Source organism: Galeopterus variegatus, unplaced genomic scaffold (assembly GCF_000696425.1).
Source record: "Galeopterus variegatus unplaced genomic scaffold, G_variegatus-3.0.2 Scaffold17024, whole genome shotgun sequence".
NCBI classification, from domain to species: domain Eukaryota; kingdom Metazoa; phylum Chordata; class Mammalia; order Dermoptera; family Cynocephalidae; genus Galeopterus; species Galeopterus variegatus.
In genome coordinates this window covers 1-5,679 of record NW_007743135.1, presented here as the reverse complement: position 1 = coordinate 5,679, position 5,679 = coordinate 1, and the positions used below count along the sequence as shown (strand labels likewise).

The following is a 5,679-nucleotide window of genomic DNA, read 5'->3' as shown; positions in this document are numbered from 1 at the left end:
TAGCTCTTTTGCCAATTTTTTAACTGGGTTGCTTGATTTTTTTCCTGTAAAGGTGTTTTAGTCCTTTGTCAGATGTGTATTTTGCAAGTATTTTCTCCCACTCTGTTGGTTGTCTTTTAGCTCTGTTAATTGTTTCTTTTGCTGTGCAGAAGCTTTTTAGTTTGATATAGTCCCATTTGTTTATTTTTCCTTTGGTTGCCCGTGCTTTTGGGGTCATATTCATGAAGTCTGTGCCCAGCCCTATTTGCTGAAGGGTTTCTCCTATGTTTTCTTTAATAAGTTTTATTGTTTCGGGGTGTATATTTAAATCCTTGATCCATTTTGAGTTGATTTTAGTACATGGTGAGAGGTATGGATCTAGTTTCAATGTCCTGCATATGGATATCCAGGCGTCCCAGCACCCTTTGCTGAAGAGGCAGTCCCTACCCCAGTGAATAGGCTTGGTGCCTTTGTCGAAGATCAAATGGCAGTAAGTGCGTGGGTTGATTTCTGGGTGTTCTGTTCTATTCCATTGATCAGTGTCTCTGTTTTTGTACCAGTACCATGCTGTTTTGGTTATTGTGGCTTTGTAGTATAGTTTAAAGTCAGGTAGAGTAATACCTCCAGCTTTATTTTTTTTTGCTCAGCGTTGCTTTGGCTATTCTTGGTCTTTTGTTATTCCAGATAAATGACTGTATAGTTCTTTCCATTTCTGAGAGAAATGTCATTGGAATTTTGATGGGGATTGCATTGAATTTGTATATTACTTTGGGTAGTATAGTCATTTTCACTATATTGATTCTTCCAATCCAGGAGCATGGGATGTCTTTCCATCTTCTTGTATCCTCTCTAATTTCTCTCAGGAGTGGTTTGTAGTTCTCGTTATAGAGATTTTTCACATCCTTAGTTAGTTCAGTTCCTAGGTATTTTATTTTTTTGGTGGCTATTGTGAATGGGCAGGCTTTCTTGATTTCTCTTTCTGCTTGTTCACTATTGGTGAATAGAAATGCTACTGATTTTTGTGTGTTGATTTTGTATCCTGCTACTGTGCTGAACTCATTTATCACTTCTAAGAGTTTTTTTGTAGATGATTTGGGCTGTTCGATATATAGGATCATATCGTCTGCAAACAGGGACAGTTTGACTTCATCTTTTCCAATCTGGATGCCCTTTATTTCCTTCTCTTTTCTGATTGCTCTGGCTAATACTTCCAATACTGTGTTGAATAGGAGTGGTGAGAGTGGGCATCCTTGTCTGGTTCCTGTTTTTAAAGGAAAAGCTTTTAGTTTTTCCCCATTCAGGATGATATTGGCCGTGGGTTTATTGTATATGGCTTTAATTATGTTGAGATATTTTCCGTCTATACCTAATTTATAAAGGGTCTTTGTCATGAATGAGTGTTGGATTTTATCAAATGCTTTTTCGGCGTCAATAGAGATGATCATATGGTCCTTGTGTTTGATTTTGTTAATATGGTGGATCACATTTATTGATTTGCGTATGTTGAACCAACCTTGCTTCCCTGGGATGAATCCCACTTGATCGTGGTGAATGATCTTACATGTGTGTTGTTGTATTCTGTTTGCTAATATTTTATTGAGGATTTTTGCATCTATATTCATCAAGGATATTGGCCTGTAGTTTTCTTTCTTGGTTATATCTTTACCTGGTTTTGGTATCAGGATGATGTTTGCTTCGTAGAATGTGCTTGGAAGCTTTGCTTCTGTTTCAATCTTTTGGAATAGTTTGTAAAGAATCGGTGTCATTTCCTCTTTGAATGTTTGGTAAAATTCTGCTGTGAATCCTCTGGTCCTGGGCTTTTCTTTGTTGGGAGCTTTCTGATAACAGCTTCAATGTCCTTTGTTGTTATTGGCCTGTTCCGGTTTTCTGTATCTTCTTGGTTTAATTTTGGAAGCTTGTGTGAGTCCAGAAATTTATCCATTTCCTCCAGATTTTCCAACTTGTTGGCATATTGTTGTTTATTGTAGTCTCCGATGATTCCTTGTATTTCAGTTGGGNGCTCTCTGATTAATTGAAAATATGATTTTGGCTTTTTATTCCTCTCATCCTAGTCAATGCAGAAGCATATCTTGCCATCTTCAACATGCTATATTCTGCTTGTAAGGTGAAGTCCTTACAGGTAACTTTTTTGGGGGGTTTGGTGGCTGGCCTGTATGGAGATCCGAACCCTTGACTTTGGTGTTATTGGCATCACGCTCTAACCAGCCAAACTAATCAGCAAGGCCTCTTACAGGTAACTTGTAAGCATCAAATAAAACAGGATCTAATGAATAACTAACAATCCTCAGTTCCTGCTCTGTACTAGACTGGTAAAATTGAGAGCACTTTATATAAATAATATACTAACTCTTCACAAAGACTATCTACAGAGGATATTATTATCTGTGTTTTACTGATAAGTGTACTGAGGCAGACAGTAATTGTAAAACAGATTCCAAGATTCTTGCTCTGTAAAGCAGAGAATCAGGTTTTCCGTCCTAGCAGTCTGACTCCTAGATCTTTTCCTACAACAATTATTTTATAAAAATTAGAAAGAAATAAAATTCAAGACTAGAGGATGATTTCAACATCCATTAATCTTAAAAAATTAAGTTGTCAAAATGAATTAGAGAAAAATAAAACTGAATATTTATATATGGAGAGGTCTAGACTCTGTAATGTAAAAACTCATGTTCTTTTAAATGTCCAAGAAATATTTACAATATTGCTGAATATTTTAACTAAATAATTAATATTTAAATATATATGCAAGAAAGCAAATTACTCAAAAGCCTAAGCATAAAATGTATGTTTGATAAATAGTAATGGGCCAAAAAGCCTGAGTGAGAAAAAAGGGCTGATTAAATCTGGGTGACCTCTCTGGAACTCGTTTTTTATTTTGGAAATTATAGTACAATAATTTCTTCCATCCGTGAGGGGGCTGTGTGTGTGTTTATGAGCTTTGAACAATTAAGTTAATGTGCTAATGTAAGTGATCAGAAGCCAGGTTTTAAGGAGTATTGTCCTTCGTGGAGCTCCCAAAAAAACCCTAGAAGTTTTTGATAGAAAAAATTTGGTTTCTCTACACATAAATCTCACATTAAAAAAAAATCCATAGTGGCAATGATCCTAGTTATGAACAAACTTCAACAATGTAGAGATTCACTGCATGTCCTATCTTTTCGGTTTTAAAATTTCCATATCAACTAAAGTTACTGAATACAAATTATGGAGAGGTTAAACAAGGAAAAAATTGCAAAACAATGAAAGAGAATATGTCCTGATTTGCACGCTAGCAAATGAGAATGCAACTTTCACTTCAATATCAGCTATGAATCATTCAGCCTGTGGCCTGTATAAACAGCGTATGAGTAGGAGTTGATTTGAGCTGCTTTGGGAATGTTTTATTATATTTTTTATAAAGACAGCCTTGACCTCATTCATTAGCATACTCTGGTGCTTTCCTGCTCCATGTTGGTCCCAGAAATTAAAGGGAACAAGAGCATTACTGCACATTCAGAAATCAGGTACATAGAGAATTTAAGGTCAGGATATTAAAGGAATCATGACTAGTGATATTAGGTCTGCATTTTCTTTTTCTCTTATTGTTCAGACATGATAAGTCTACTACTGATCATTTTTCAATTGTACTAATGGTAGAATTTGTTCTTGGAAAATTTTCCAATGGCTTCATAGCCCTTGTGAACTTCATTGACAGGGTCAAGAGACAAAAGTTATCCTCAGCTGATTGAATTCTTACTGCTCTTGGTCTCCAGAATTGATTTGCTCTGGGTAATGTTAATAAGTTATTATGCAACTGTGTTTAATCCAGCTTTATAGTATAGAAGTAAGAATTATTTTTCATGCTGCCTGGATAGTAAGCAACCATTTTAGCGTGTTGCTTGTCCTAGCCCCCACATGCTTAATTTGCTCAAGGTTACCTGTTTCTCCAACCTTATTTTTCTTTACCTAAAGAAAAGAGTTAAAAGTGTTGTTCTGGTCATAGAGCTGGGGACTTTGATGTTTTTGATTTGTCGTGTTGTGGGGGCAACCAGAGATGAGAGTGTGTGGATAAAAGAATATTAAAGAAATGAGACTTGGAAGATCCAGTGGGGAACATTGCACACTGTTCAAATATGATTTCATTCACACTAACAAACTCCACACCCTTCACAATGTCTCTGATGTGTTTTCTGCTGTTAATCAGTTCCCTGTGTAAACATCTCAAGAAGATGCGGCTCCATGGCAAAATACCCCAAGATCCCAGCACCCAGGTCCACGTAAAAGCTTTGCAAACTGTGATCTCCTTTCTATTGTTATTTGCCATTCATTTACTTTCTGTCTATAACCGTAACAGTTTGGAATTCTGACAGGCTGCTTACGGAACCAGGCTTCATGTTGTGGGAGCCTGTTGCAATCATCTATCCTCCAAGCCACTCATTTATCCTGATTTGGGGAAACAAGAAGCTAATGCATACCTTTCTTTCAGTTTTGTGGCAGTTGAGGTGCTGGCTGAAAGGACAGAAACCCTCAAGCCCATAGATTAATGAGAGGGACATTGTGTGTCTTCCAGCAGAAAATGGACTGTTTTAGTCTGCAATATGTTATATTTCCTACTGGCTTTCCACGGCGTCTGTATTTGAGTAATTTCCAAAGGCATACCTAGAAATGTCTTTTACCTATACTTATTATAAAAAGTATACGTATGTGTGTGTTCACGTGTGTCTGTGTGTATCAAAACATAAGAAACCTTGCAAGGACATATCTGTAATCATTATGTTCACACAAACCACCTAACTATGCAAAATATGGTTAGAAAATTTTCAGAATTATGAAGTCACGTGTGTTTCACTTACATATTCTATGTTATCGTCTTCCAGTGGGAGAATTTATGATCTGCAGTTTTACATTAATGGAGCTGACAGCTTATCTCTGGAAATTATTGCTATTTTCCCTTGTAATTTGTACCACACATGTATAGAATATTGTGTTTAGATTTCATCGTGTGTTTAGATTTCATTGTTTGAACCTCCAATCTTTTTGATGATAAGTACATTCAATTCTAAATCAATAAGAAGGATATATCTTTGGGATAGGTTTTATTCCATTATAAATTCTAATTTCAGGTTTAGTAGAAAGCAAACATTAATTATTGTTAGAAAAAGGTGGACATAATAAAACTCAATATTGATAAATATATTTAGAGTAAGTTTTGTATGTGGGTAACATAAACAGAACTGAGGAATATTAGATTTAACACAAGTAAGTGAATAGCTTAGAAATAAATCATTTCTTCTGTAAAGATAAAGAAGAAGGAAACTCTAATCATGATCTGTTTTGAACACTGTTATATTTTCATATTCATTTATGAAAGTAATTTCTTCCAGTTTTTGAATTAAGGAAGATCTTTTCTGAAGTTGAGATATGATGTCAAATATTTTATTTTTCTTCTAAACCACCTGCGAGTTCCTGAATTTCCATTCACCTCCTCATGTTCCAGTCTGAAAATTTCTTTTAGATTTCAGATAATAGGACTCAAATCTTCCCTGTCTTAAAAAATGCTCAACATAAAAATAGTATAGAAATTATGGCACATAAATCAATAAACCTTCTGGCAAACATTAGAATGGCATCTTTTATTTTTTATTTATTTATTTATTTTTATTTTGTCAATATACAATGTAGTTGATTATTATGTCC

The 5,679-nt window shown here is 35.2% G+C and overlaps 1 pseudogene; it reads left to right on the top strand.

Annotated features, from left to right (window-relative positions):
- Positions 1-4,521, top strand: part of LOC103582619 — a 13,952-nt pseudogene extending 9,431 nt beyond the window's left edge.
- The last annotated feature ends 1,158 nt before the right edge of the window (positions 4,522-5,679 follow it).